This window comes from Tympanuchus pallidicinctus, unplaced genomic scaffold (genome assembly GCF_026119805.1).
Source record: "Tympanuchus pallidicinctus isolate F22 unplaced genomic scaffold, pur_lepc_1.0 scaffold5, whole genome shotgun sequence".
In the NCBI taxonomy this organism is placed as follows: domain Eukaryota; kingdom Metazoa; phylum Chordata; class Aves; order Galliformes; family Phasianidae; genus Tympanuchus; species Tympanuchus pallidicinctus.
Window position 1 is genome coordinate 4,627,716 of NW_026294769.1, and position 15,139 is coordinate 4,642,854.

General features: G+C 37.8%; 1 long non-coding RNA gene across 1 annotated transcript; it reads right to left on the reverse strand.

Moving 5' to 3' along the window:
- Positions 1-8,500: 8,500 nt before the first annotated feature.
- Positions 8,501-14,635, reverse strand: LOC128091327 (uncharacterized). Its single transcript, XR_008211353.1, has 3 exons — positions 14,601-14,635; positions 9,893-9,965; positions 8,501-9,299 (listed from the first exon to the last, which is right to left on the reverse strand). It is a non-coding gene; the product is annotated as an uncharacterized LOC128091327 (long non-coding RNA).
- Positions 14,636-15,139: the final 504 nt, after the last annotated feature.

Here is a 15,139-nt window from a genome sequence, read left to right on the forward strand (position 1 = left end):
CAGCTATGTTGGATCTTATTTTGTTAAATGCACCTCCATACTGAGTACTCAAACTGCTGAGTCTAAACTGTCAATGCTGACTCTAGTAGCAGCCCAGTAATCTTAATAGAAAAATGCATTATTATGTGGGAAGAGACCCTCCTATAGACAAGGTATTCTTAGTTTTGTTTCCACTTACAGAGCATAATCTGCCCTCATGAAGTGCAAGTCTTCCAATATTCCTCCCTTTTCTTTTCTTTCCCTGATAAGGAAGAGTTGGGAGGACCAACATCCTCCTCATCAGTACATTTAGATTCTGTGCTCTGAAAATATACCTGAATACATTTCCACCTCTGACAAATGAGCACTGAGTTGAATCTCAGTATAGCATTGTTTCACTTGGAATAGACATTTAGAGGTTATCTAGTCCAATTCCCCTACATTGAACAGGGGGTGCCTACAGAGCCCTGTTCAGCCTGACCTTGAGTGTTTTCAGGGACAGAGCTTCCACTGTCTGTCTAGGCAATGTTTCAGTGTCTCACTACCCTCACTGTAGAAAACTTCTCCCTTATATCCAATTTAAATCTCCCCTTTTTCAGTTTGAAATGATTGCCCATTGTCCTGCTACAACAGTCTCTGCTAAAGCATCGGTCCCCTTCCCTCTTACAGCTCCACTTTAGATTCTGAAAGACTGCTATCAGGTCTTTCTGGAGCCTTTTCTTCCTCAGGTTGAACAGCCTCAGCTTTCTCAGTTGATTCTCAGAGGAGAGGTATTTTATCCCTTGGATCATTTTTGTGGCCCTCCTCTTGACACACTCTAACAGGTCCACATCTTTCCTGTACTGATGACTCCACATCCAGACACAGTACTTCAGGTGAGAGGCAGGACCCTTCCTCACCCTGCTGGCCATGCTTCTTTTCATGCAGCCCAGGATACGGTATGGGCACACTGCTGGCTCATGTCTAGCTTGCCAGCCACCAGTGCCCCCAGTCCTTTTTGGCAGAGCTGTGCTCTTTTGTCCCCTGTACTGAAATCAGATTTTTATTCTCTTCCTGCTTCAGATTCCTCTTTCCATGGCAGAAAATTCCACCCGTTCCACTGGTACATGCCCCTGCTACAGCTATCTTTCCTCTTTTTTTTCAGTCTCCCCTCCTCATTCACACCTTAGTCAAACACTATTTCTGCTCTCATGTTTACTAAATAGAAATGGACAGTAGACACTTGTAATTGTTGCTTGCTATATGAGGCAAATTGACTTTATCCCTCTTGATAGCTGTTAGAAGATTTACTGCAAGGACACATTATAACTCTATTTGCCTTCAAACACTTAGTACAGTCCTCCTCAGATTACAAAATATTACACACAAATATCAGAATATGGAGACTCCTAAAGGATCTCAGATTGAGTGGACCAGGCAGTACACAAAGTATACTTCTTCCTGGGAACATACAGTATGCATTCACACAATACATACAACTGGTACAAAATGGAAGAACAAAGAGAGTGAGAGAGAGACTTCTAGCACAAGTAGTAATGACAGAGACAAACATGTGTACATTAGTAATCAACACCTCTGCAAAACAGTGCAATTCAATACATTATATATAAAAGGCAAAAAATCTTAAAGATGTAGTATTGTTGAATGTATTTGCTTCCATATAACTGTGATACAAAACATTTTATATCTTTTGTGTCCTGAAAATGTCTCTTAAAATAATTAGACAGGACAGCAGTGGACAAGATAATTACTCTAGTCAGTCACTGGCTGCAAGATTTGATTGATGCTATGAGCCTGATAAGTGAAAAATGTGTCACAAGCCATAATTTTGGAAGTTAGTGCATATATTCTTGTCTAACATCAGTGTCCTAAAACAAGGTTTGATCTCTGCTCAACACCACAGAGCTCCACTGTTTAAATTTACCTGTTGCTGAATCCTGTTATGACTTTTGAGGGCAACTAATTTTGAAAAATGTGCTAGTAGTGAGGTTCACTGAGAATTATCTGACCCTACAGCCCCTATACCATATGACTTGTGCAAGCAAAGCATAAACAGGGAGGGTTTTCTGAAGTTTGAACTTCAATCTCATAAGCCTTGGGTCTGAGCACTATTATTCCTTCCCAAAATGCTGTGCTGGAAACTTACTCTCTGACAATAAAGAGAAGATGAACCTGTATCTTTGACTGTGATGTTCCCCCAAAATTATTTAACTACAGAATTTGGAAGATCATGTTATTATGTGTAATCTATAGTTTTCCTTTGATTTTTTTAATAAGAACTCTGATGAAGAAAGACTATTATTGCGCCACGACAACATTAGCATGGTCATCTTCCCAGAAGAATCAACAAAAAACCCTATTTATTAAAGGATACAAAATAAGGTCCAGTCTAAAGATGAAAAGCCTGTTTTAAAGTGTTTATGAGCTTCGTGGGTAACCTGAAGCATTTCTAGCAGAATGTGACAAGATACCATTTCAAACTGCACAGTAAGAACAAGTCAAACATGAGAATTTACAGTATCCAAAATATCTCTGTGCACTAGTATGTGATATAAATCATCACTACCACTTGCAGTGCCACTACATATAAGCATGGCTTTGCATCTCAGTATTAAGGCTGCAGTGACATGGTAGATGTAGTCTTATAGTAGAAATCACATTGTTTAAAATGCCAGAAAATGCCAAAGAAAGCAATGTGTTATATCTTAAAAGACCTTTTTTTTTTTTTGCATCTCTGAGCTTAGGAGCACAGAACTTGAACTTAAGACTAAAATAACATCATAAAATTTAACATCAATGATGTTTTTGTCCAGGAGATAAAATTGTCACCAGATCATCACCATATTTATAGTAAGTGATAAAACTGAAAAAGGGCAAAAATAGACTGTATCAAAATGAATTTGATTAAATTATCCATACTTAAAAAAAGAGATGGCAGAGTAATAACATACTCTGCATCATATATAGTACCTCTGTCATTTTACTTTAACTGTGAAAATGCTTTAATTAGAAAAAATAATCCGCAAGTAAATATGATCCATTTGAACATACCAGATACAGCAGAAAAGACAAACTGACATTTTCCTTTAAGAATATGGACAGTTAACAACATTCCATCATTTTATCATCACATTTGATTTTTACAAGAGGGCTATGCTAGATCTCCTGCATTGCTTTTAAAATATTCATTAAAGTGTAGCAACATATGAATAACAAAATAGCTGTACACTGATGCTAAAGATATGGAAAAGCTTCTGAGAAGCACAGGGCCTGCAGAAATTTTCCATTTTCTCCATGCCTCAAAGTGGTGAAATTTACTGGAAGTGGGTGTTTTTAAAACAAAAACAAAAACAAAAAACAAACAAACAAAAAAGCAACATTGTACTTATAAACTGAATATTGGTGGTGGTTAGAGAAGGGGAGGAAAACCTTCCTTAAGACAAGATTTTAATGGAGCCGTCAGAACCATTCAAGGATTTATTGGGAATAGCCAGTCTCCACTGTTCATTTAGAAGAAATGTTGGAAGTAAAACCCTGGACTTTCTTGGCCCAGTATTGCTGACAATATCACAAAATTTAGAGGATGATGAAAGAATGTCCTGAATAGTAAGTTGTAGATAATGTCTAAAGAAATGAACTGTTATTTAGGGACTGGGTTTGCAGAGTCTGGTTGGACTTTTGGGAAAATAATTTTTCAATGACATCAACTGGACTGAAGCTCTGCTTCCTCTTGAAAATCCCATGACAAGAACAGCTGAGTTTTTAGGAAACTAACACAACAGAGTTTTAATTTATCTCACAAGTATGTTTCTGGAAGAAAAACAAAAGCTTTGCAGTTGGAACAACAGTCAGATAGAGATCGGTGCCAGTTTCAGTCACATTTTAAAGCTGTTAAAAAAAAAGGTGTTGCAGAAAATGCACAAACAAATCATCAAAGCAAGGCTGCAGGCAACTTTATAACTTCTTATTTTACATCTCCATTCTGTTTCTTAACAAGCACATGACTCATGAGTCATGAAGGAGCTGACAATGTGGACAGTATTTAACACACAAGTCCAGATGATGTCTTATCCCAAAAATCTCCCGAATCCCAGATCTTTACCATAACAACATAAAACGAGGCTAAGAGGAGCAGGCATATTGTGGATGTCTGTTTTACACAGCAATCAGTGCTTCTGGACAGAGACACAACTGTTGAAACCTACCCAGGACCACAAGGCATGATGTGAGGCTGCATTTCTGGCTCCTGAAAGGGTTTCAGTTCTTCATTTATCCTTATATTTTCTGCTCTTCTCCTGCCTATTCTTGCTGCATCTGTTAAAATGTGCACCCATCTAAGGCATCACATTAGTGGCAGCTGGTACTTTTCTTCTCTGGAGTAATCTCTAGACACTTGGCTTTACCAATGGGAAGTCTCTCAAAACTCAAAGGACCCTCAAAACCATGAAAACATTCCTTCACCTTTTGTTTTCATTATTCAAAAACACAAGCAGTACATACAATCTATTTCTACTTGAAGATAGGGTTACAGTTGGTGACTTGGTGTTTTTATTTTTGTTATATCCTTCATTTGTGAACTCTGATACTCCAAAATCGCAGAAGCAAAACTAGTGAGACAGGACAGCACCATGTTTAAGTTGATTACTTTAGAAAATAAAAATGCTAGTAAAAACAGACAAATAAAAAGCCTAAGTAGCATAGTGTTGAATGGGTGAACTACTGAAACGAAAAGTGCTTAATAAAAAGGATTCCTTGTTCTCCTCTTAGTTCCCAGCTCCCAAAAGCACCTCACAAAAAGACAAAGCAAGAACGAGGACAGTAGCTGCTATTGAGAGCCTATCCAATTTGTATACACAGATGTGGCAAATGATTTTAACTGAAAAGGAGCTTCTCGTGACCATTCTGTGGAAATCTTCTGCGCAATATCAACACTACAAATTGCTGCCATTAAGGAGGCCACAAAGTCTACAAACAGTATTTAAACATCAAATCTATAATTCTCATAAAATCACATCTGCAAATAACTTCTTCTAAGCAAAAATATATAAGAAATAACTGTCTCATAGCAACTCCACACATAAATGTCTGAAAATATGTGGAAAAATATTGTAGCTATCAAAGAAAAATTGTCACGAAACAAGTGCTAGATTTGTAGACATCATACTGTTTTTTCTGGTTTGCCAGCCAGCTATATATTCATGTGATACAGAGAAAATGACATCAATAGCTACCATAAAATTAAATTAGATTGCATATCCTTATTCTGTCCTCTTGTCTTATGTAGTCAGTCCTACCTGATGAAAAACAGTATTTCTTTCAGTGACACGAAGTAGAAAACTTCCTTTCTTTTCTTTCCAGAAAACTGGCTACATGAAGTACCATTCACTGACACAAGACCTCGATTTTTGTTCCACCTTCATATGAACAAATATTTAACCACAGTCAGGTAGAGGTACATGGGCAAAGGAGGTAAATATCTGTTTTGTCTGAGGAAAGAGGAATCAGATCAACTAAAATATACACTCATTTCACCTCCTGCTGGTGAATGTGAATTGATTGAGAGAGGATGATAAGATGGGAGTTGTATTTATTACCAGGAGAAAATGACTCCTTCCAGTTGCAATAAAAACAAAAATTATCCCTGGAGGTCTTAACTCTTCCCCTCTTTTTTCTTCCAATACAGCAGGGTCTGGCTTTGCCCTCATCCTATATACTCTTCATACTTTTATTGGCCACTAAGAGCAGTTGATAAAATAATAGTGAGTGATAGCTGACCTCTGGGCAGGTGAGAAGAATGGTTCTAGTGTTTGTTGTGGCTAAGCAATGGGAAAGGTTGAGGCTTGGAGAGGGAAGGATATTGGAGTCACATGTAGAAGTCCTGTACACTGAGAATGAGCAGGAAAGCATAGGAGGGCATAATGGAGAGAAAAGGCAGGCGGCTTAAGATTATAAGAGCAACGTTGCCACTTGTCTTCAGGTTCCTAATGCTTCCCTCAGCTACCCGGTGATTTCCCCCTGCCCTGTTGCCCTCTTGACCCATCCCAGTCTCATCTATTACAAGCAACTTCTTAACGCTGCAGTGCAGGAGGTAGATGTCAGTTGGGCACCAGTGTGTGTTTTGCTTGCCATGAGGCAGTTTATGCCAACAAGAAAACTAACACAGAGGAAAGTGCATGAAGCATGCCTCATCTTCCTGTGAGGCAGAAAATGGAGCCCTGGATAGGCCCAAGGAAGGTTTGCCTTTAAGCCACATGCACAAACCACAGCGGGAGTGTGAGCAACAGCTCAGGCAGCTGTTGTCAAATGCCTGGGCAGAGCTAACAAGCTCAGTGTTAATGACTTTTGAAAATAATCATGTGAATTCAGAGCTAAACACATGGATAACTTGCACTAGCCATGAGAGCTGTGTTATGGAGCGTCAGACACTGCAGGTATTTTCCCAGTCTCATAGAGGAGAGATGCAGTATTCCCATCTTTGATTATCCCCATCAAATTCAGCATGGAAAGACAAGAATATCTCTGGAGAATGGCATGGGTGTCAGGGAAATATGTTTTTAGATTTTTATTTGGCAACCAAACCTCTGAGACTGGACAGGGTAGCATAAATAGCTGCAGATTTCTGGTAAGAAAGTGGAAACAATACTTTCGCTCTCAGAAACAGGAGTGAAAAAGTTATATTTGGAATGGAGTTTCACAGCAAACACTCTGAGACCTCACATTTGAAGATTCAAAGATGGGTGATGGCTGGTCTGAACAAAGGGAAAATTGTGCTCAGAAATCTCAAAAGGATATAAAGCAGCTTCTCAGTTAATCATGTAATTTCTCCCATCCAATTGATGGCAATATTATGACAATAATTGCATGTCTGTTTGACAACTGTACACTGCCAGTCTTTTTAATGGACCTCTGTGTTTTCAAAATATCCCTAAATGATACAGTTTTTAATGAGCTACACAGCTGCAGGCTTGTTACTAATTTATGATAGAAATAGTGCTATCATGCTTTTCTTGCCTCTTGGTAATATTGTAACATGAGTCTGAGGTAAGCACTTCAAAATAATTATGGTTCCATAACATTTTAAATTGAGATCTGTTCCTTTTTGTTCCATCAAATCCTGGCTTTTGCTTATTTTCAGTTTTGCTGATAAACAAGCAGAACTTGCAGTTATGAATAAGGATTTTATTTTTCATTGCAGGTCTGATGTGTATACTTGCAGATAGCTGCAATGCATATAAATTGTGCAGAACGTCAATATTATTAAAAGAGTTGTAGAATCACCAAGGCTGGAAAAGATCTCCAAGATAATCCAGTCCAATCATCCACCTACTACCAAGAGCAGCACCTGGCTTGTTTGGTCTTGCTGATCTTCACCCCATTGGCCTCAGCCCAGCAATCCGGCCTGTCCAGATCTGGTACTCTGAAGATACCCAGGGGTTAATTGGTCTGACTTTTAAAGATATATGTAAGGAAGGCATTGAGAACATCAGTCTTTTCCTTATTCTTGGTGGTTACATTTCCTGCCTCCTGATTTTCCTTAGCCCTCCTCTTACTGTTTGTTTTTGGTTTTTTTTTTGTTTGTTTGTTTTTTTTTTTGTTTTTGTTTTTAATAAAAGTTTTGCTTCCTTTTACCACAGTGGCCAGGTTGGGTTCAAGCTGGGCTTTTGCTTTCCTAATTTTCTTCCTGCATATCCTAATAACTTCTTTGTACTGTCCCCAAATTGCCTGTCCCTTCTTCCACAGTAGATACTCTCTTTTTCTCCCAGAGCCTCAAAGTTCCCTGGTTTCTCCATGCTAGTCTCCTTCCCTGATGTCTCATGTTACAGCACAGGGAGATTGCCTGCTCCTGTGCCTCTAAGACTTCCATCTTGAGGAGTGACCAGCCTTCCTGGACCCCCTTACCCTTCAGGGCTGTCTCCCAACAGACCCTTCCTACCAGTTTCCTGAACAGTTCAAAGTCCACCCTCAGGAAGTCCAAGGTAGCAGTTTTCATAACTTCCCTCCTGACTCCACCAAGATTATAGAACTCTACCATTTCATGGTTGCTCTGCCCAAGACAGCTGCCAATCTCCACAACTCTCATCAGTCCTTCTCTGTTTGTGAACATTAAATTGTGAACTCCAATCCTGTCATAATTCCCCTGTACTCATCTTCAACAAGCCTGGTTTTATTCCCTTCCCTCTTCATGTCTAGTTTAAAACCCTCTCAATTAGCCCTGAAAACTCCTGGGCTTGAATCCATTTTCCCCCTTTGCAACCCATCAGACTCATCAGCAACCACGATGCCAGATGCTGAGTAAACCACCCCACTGTAAATAAATGAATGAATGAATAAATAAAAATTCCTGTGATTGCACCAGCCTCTCAGCCCTATTTTTATGAAATGGGTTTTCCTTGTTTTCTCAGTATTCTTCACTACCACCTGTACGCCTGCTCCACCTGCCCTGAAGTCCCTTTTGATGGCTCTCACGTTTCTCTCAGCAATATCGTCACAGCCTATCAGTAAGGGATAATAATCAGAGGGGTGAACCAGACCAGGAAGTTTTTATTAAAAACATTACTTACAAAGATACAGTTGTCTAATCCTTCCTTATCTTAACATTTGGGAAAATGAATGAATTTAATAAGAAAACAAACACCTTAAATGCTTCTTGTATTCAGATTGCTCATAACACTCAAGTGATTCTAGTTATCCTAATCACATTAAGACTTTTCTCAAAGGCAAGAAGGTATAAAATATTCTCAGTTGTCTGATTCATTTCTTTCACTGCTGGCAAACTATAGAAGCAATTTTAGAAACCCAGGCATAGGAAACGTTCATAAGCCTTCTCCAGCCATTTTGAGAAGGATTGATGACATACTCTGCCAGAGCATAAACCCCAGGCCTCAGGACTACTGCCTCTTATCAATTTTCAAGACTGAAAAACAAAAGCAAAATTCCTTTGAGACATAAATTTTTGTAGCAGGCTTCTAAAAACTAACCATTAATGTGTAGCACTTACAAGTGCACTGCTGCTGAATAAAAATTTGGCTTTTGAAGCACAACAGTAACACTTTTATTCCACATTAACATATATAAAACTCCAAAAGTCCTGGCACAGTTTTAATGAAACTGTAGCTTAACACAGACAAAAATTAACTGAATTCTGCTAGCCTTCCAGCTATTAAACACTTCTTCACTGGACATAGGAGACTGAATACCCTATAATCAAATTTCACAAAGTTTCAGCTGTGATACAGGTTAGCCTATTAAGCATTCTTATGCTGAAGGATGTTGGTATCTTCCAACAGTACTATCCTTGATCCATTGGCAATTACAGATTTCTATAAAAATAAATGGCACACTGGGTAATTGGGAGAAGTAATTAAGCCTTCTTTATAAGAGAGATGTACTGGAACAAGAGACTTCATTGCTCAGTCTCTGGATCACATAAGAAGGCCTGAACAAATGCTGACTAACCCAGAGAAAAATAGAGGTTCCTCCTCTATTTTCTATCAGCTATGAGCTGATCTGAATTAAACATTCATCTCCCCCACTCACAGCTCTGGGCCATCTCAGTGCTCGCTGGGGTTATTGTGCTGTGGTCTACCAGAAAAATATTTACGTAAATACTCATTAGCTCAAATTCATTCCACTGAACTATGTTAAGGAAGAACCAAACCAACTAACTGGAGAGTGAGCTAATGAAAAGCAGAGGGTAATAATACATTAATCCAGGTTAGCAGCAGCCAAGTAAATTTCCCTTCATGCAAATACTGACACAGAAACACAGATTCAGTGGAGGCTGGAAGGAGTATATGCAGACATCCTGGGATACTGGGCAAATGGAAAAAGATATCTGAACTGTCTATCAGGAGAGCTTTTGAAGAGAATCAAAACTCTGTGTGTTCCCTATGAAAACAGACATTAAGTTTACCTGACTACTGCCCTCAGCTTCTCCACTGGTGACACCCCCTCAATCCTTGTCACCCCACAGTTTGCTTGTTGACCTACAGAAAAATGCACTTCAGTTAGAGGAGCTCTTATTTTATTCCCTCGTATTACATTTTGGCTTCTAGAAGCGCATAAATCACATTCTTCATGTGACTTCACCTTCTTAAAAATACCTATACTTACACATTTGGTAGGACATTTGCCTAACGGTTCCCAAAAAAAGTGTTGCTAAAAGAATTTTACAAGCTTCTATGGAAAACACAAAGATTAAACATCTTGTCCTACTCTGAATTATTGCTTTCTCTAAAGTAAACATAGCAAATGTTAACAGCCTGCAATGGCTTGCTACAGGAAGTGAAAAAAATATTGACTAAGTAATGCAGAGGGGAATACATATACAGAAATGTTACTAAAACATGCAGCCTAATTTTTCTGAGGATATTTAACACTGTCAGCTTTTAAATCAATAGAAAGGGGAAGAAAGCTAAGTAGCTCAAAAAAGGCACTTAATTGGTATGGACTTCGAAGTGCACCTCATGGATGGAGAAATACATTTTCTGCCTTTGGCAGGAACTGCTAAAGAGAAACAGATATCAAAAAGTCTAATAAAAATATGAAAATACTACGATTTGATGAAACAAATGACTATCATAGATCAGCAGTCCATTTTGCAAAACCTGGGAATTAAAAAAATCTCTTAGCATGTATAACCTTTTAAAAAATATCTGGGGATTCTGAAATGTGCTTATCACTGCAGATCACTGCTAAAGGGCCGAGTTTGTAAACATTTCCTATTTCACTGCTGATAGTTATGCTGAGAATTGTTTCAAAGTTAAGAAAACAAGAATTAGTACAACAGAAGTGGAATTTTATTTTAAATTATAGATATTCAGAAAATATTTTTCACAGTTTCATTTGCTTCTTACTTTCTTCAACTGATTTTAAATTCTGAGTAGATGAAGGCTGAGTGAAGTGAGTAAAGGCTACAGAAAAGTGGTGTGGATTCATCCTTGCCAATACTTATAGCATGTATTTTGACACAGTAATGTTGCTTCCTAATCATTTTAGCTGATAATTTTTATGTTGGTGGCAGCCTTTTATGAATGACCTTGCAATATCATCTATTACAGTACAGACATTCAGACGAATATAAGCTGAAATTCCTTTTAGTTAAACTAATAGTGCAATTTTAGCAGTTGCGTCTTTTGTTAGCCTCTGGGCTTGTCTGTTCCAGTGTAAAGATCTGTATTCCTATTTTAATCTGAACTCCTCTACACCAAATCAGTGCTTATTGCATCTAAGAATATGATGACTTCTTATCCCAAATGTGAATATCTCAGTAGAAGCTGGAGTGATTTACCAAAGGCCAGATCTCTTTCTTTGACTGAGGTCAATGTCAGAAATCAGACTGACCTCAGTTAGAAGGTCAGTAGAACAATGTCCTGGTTTTGAGATCCAAAGGGACTGTTCTAACACAGCCCAGCCAAAATTACTTCACCAATTGCTCCCATGTAAAGTGCCCCGGCATATGGAGATAGATAACATTCTTTAAAATAATGGCATACAGTGGCCAAGTAAAAGATAATTAGCGTCATGTTTTAAAAAGCACACCTCTTTGATGTTTTTGTCCATTATTAGAAAATTAACAAAGGCGTTCAGCACTGTTGAATATATTGCTCTTACACACTGCTTTAACTTATTGATTCAGCTGTGAGCAGGTTTGCATAGGCAGCCCCATGTAACTCAGTAACAAAAAGCAAAACTGCGACTAGTTATAAAATAAGTCCATTAGTAAAAGGCTTAAGACACTTTAAATAGGCATAAAAGGAACAGTAATCACGAATCCTTTGTTAACTAGAGATCATTTGCAGAGAGACAGATCATTGGCTCACATACAGGTGTGGATGCCTGTGGCTATTTTCTCTACCCTACACGTGAAATCATTGGGACTTCAAAATTGTTTTGAAAAAAGAAATCCAAATTGTAGCTTCAAGATTCAGTAAGTTATACAGCAAATTGAATGGTCTAGGTTAATAAACCTTCTTATGATTATTTACTAAACATAAAATTCCAAAACAACTTTAGTCTGGAGACAGTACTAAGCATTTCATACTTGGTCTTAATATTATAGTAAGTATTGGAAGAAAACCGAGCATGATTTTCCTCCATTTCAGTAAGCTCTAAATTCAACAGCAGTCATGTTATATGCAAACACAGTTGAAATACAGGCCAGAGGCAGATCTCTTGCAAAACCTAGGTGACCATAAGTGAAGAAATATATAAAAACAAAACAACAACAACAAACAAAAAACCCCAACACCTATACCAAATTAACCATGAAAGAGAAAAGAAAAACGTTACTAAATACAAGTTGTACTGAATGGCAATCAGAACTGCTTTTGCTGCATGGTTTTTAATAAACACTCATTTTGTAAACAAAACAAATGCAACTAGCACTGACATCGACTTCAGTGCTCATCTTGAGCAGTTCTCATTCTTTGAGTTAATTTTGGAGGCTCCAAAGACTTAAAATGATCAACAAATAATATCACTCACTTCCACATATTTTTGAAAAGAAGGAGGTCAGAAAAGTCCTGAGGCTGTAACAATTTGCCATTTCTCCTCACCCCTTGAGTGACACTGTGCTAAAACATGTATAAACTGGTCCTCTGCTAGAACCAGATACACTCAGCTGACTATAGCCAGGAAACACAAAACTACAAATTGCCCAAAGAGGCTGTGGATACCTCATTCCCAGGTTGGCAGTCTGGTCTATCTCCAGACCAAACGGATCTGGACATTGGTGGCCCTGCCTATCGCAAGGGGGGGTGGAGCTTTGTGATCCTTGGAGCCCCTTCCAGCCCAAGGCATTCTATGATCCTATATTCTGCTAAGAATTCTACTTCTATTGCTTCTGAGGACTCTACAGTTCATCTGTCTTTCCCTTGAAATGGCTGCTCAGTAACCCTAAAGCACCTGAAATTACCACCATGATCACTCAATTTTTCACCTCTCCTGCTGAATTACAGCAAAATTAACACAAAGATTTCATGCAGAGATTAATTTACTCATATGAATATTTCACAGCAGTCTTAAGTATCCTTAACTGTCTCTCCTTTACAAATTTGTGTATCTCTAATTTCTTTATTCCCACACCATTTTGGATTTAATCTGTATTTTTTTCAGGAATCTTTCTCTCTTGGATTGAGTGAGAGAAGAAAATAGTAATATATATCAGTGCAGGTTAACTGCATTTCAATAATGTTGGGTCCAATTTTGACAAGATTTTACCCCTAAAAATTCTGCAATACTTTCTTTTGAGAGAAAAAAGAAAAACATCAATTTTGTCTGTTTAGGTCTTCTATCCCAAGAATCCTTAGACTTTATAAGAATGCAAGAAAAATATTTTGTTTCATAAGGCATAGAACTGAGAGGGGAAGTCATATTTATAATAGTCATTAAAATATATCACAAATTGTAATTTGATATTCTCATCTTTTCAATATTTGTCATCATCTTTTTACTACACTTTCCAGAGAATCACCAACTGTATCCATGACAGAAAATAGCAAGAAGCTTCAAGAAAAACCTTACAAGAAATCACTTCCAGGGGAATGGGCACCAACCCAAAACCCAGCTGTCTTTACAGATAAAGGAAGCTGAAAGCAGTCATTACTTATACCAATGTTATTCTTTAAGTAATTATACAAAAAGACACTTAGAATTGAATCAGTTACCAACACGACTTCAGCAACAAAAATGTACATATCAGTGCAGTTTGTCTACAACAAATTTTACAACCATAAAAATGATCACAGAAACGTATTTCTACAGATATGGGGGTATACTTAGGAATAACTCCATATTCTGTGATGAAAACTTATGTACATGTGTATCTTACAACATATTACCTCGACTACTACTTACTCACATACTGTGATAAATTATTTGCTCTCTTACTGAATGAATGTGACAAAGAAAAACAATAATTGTAAAATAATGTTCATATTTCTACAATGAAACAACCTTTCAGGACTATAAACAAACAAAAGGAATCAGTAGTCTTCCAACACTGTTAAAGAATAGTAGATTCATACAGACTCAATAGATAGATTCAAACAACAGATAGACTCAATTCATGAGCAAGAGCAATCACACCGTATTTATTTGTAAACTGTAAAACTGAGTGGGCTCTATATAACCATTGAGTTACTAAAACAAACAGCAAAGTAATCACGGAATATTTAATATGAAAAAAAAAAAAAGACACAAACTTTTGCTTTTAGTATCCATGTCAGGCCATCTTGGATGATAAATTTGTTTTCTAGCATGGAAGTTTAAGCGGGACAAAATAGTGATAGAGCACATGAACGACAATATTTCTAATTCTAGGGGAGGTGTTAGAAAATACAGCAAAAAGAATGTTCACATATATTGGATTCCAGATTTTTTCATATTTCTTCTCTATTGCTACCACCTACATTGAAGATTCTTGCTTTTTCACACTGTGAAGTAATAAGTAAATAAATAAATTTTTAAAAAGCTAATTTCTTAAAGATGCCAAAACAGTTCTGTACTGAAAGATGAAAGGTTGCCTGTTGTACAATCAATGAATATACAGATGGTATAGTATATCCAGGAGTTTGTCTGATGCAATTATGATACCAGAGTAAGGAAAAGAAAACACTCACCCAATCCTGGACTTGCGTAATAAACTCCAGTGGAGCGGCTCCCCAAAAGAGACCCTTCCCCCCTGGTAGTCAGTTCTTAAATGGGTCTAGGAGGGGTGCAGCCAGGCTCCAGCCCTTCCTGCAGCACAGCTGAATTGCCTTCACCTGTGCTCCCATGGCTGACTCAGTGCTTGCCTCAGGTGATCAATCAGAGCTTCAGGCCATGATTCAGCAGCCCCATACACCTGTAACACCTAATTTTTGGCTTGCCTCTTTCTTGCATCCTTCTATCTTGAGGGCTCAGATCAGTTAGCTTTCAGAGGACTGAGATAAGGAAGTCAATAGATAGAAAGTGCAAGCCAATTCCTTGCTAAAAAGCCAATTCTAGCGCCTAGATTTTTTGTTTTTCCCTTCAGTGATTTTCTTTAATGTTTTCCCAGAGTTCATGGTGCTATGGGAAGGCTTGGTACGTTCTATTATCTACTTTTAGGAAATACTATAAATGTTTTGAAAGCTTTATCTACAGCTGGATAGGAAACATTTCTGTTTGCTCTTTCTGG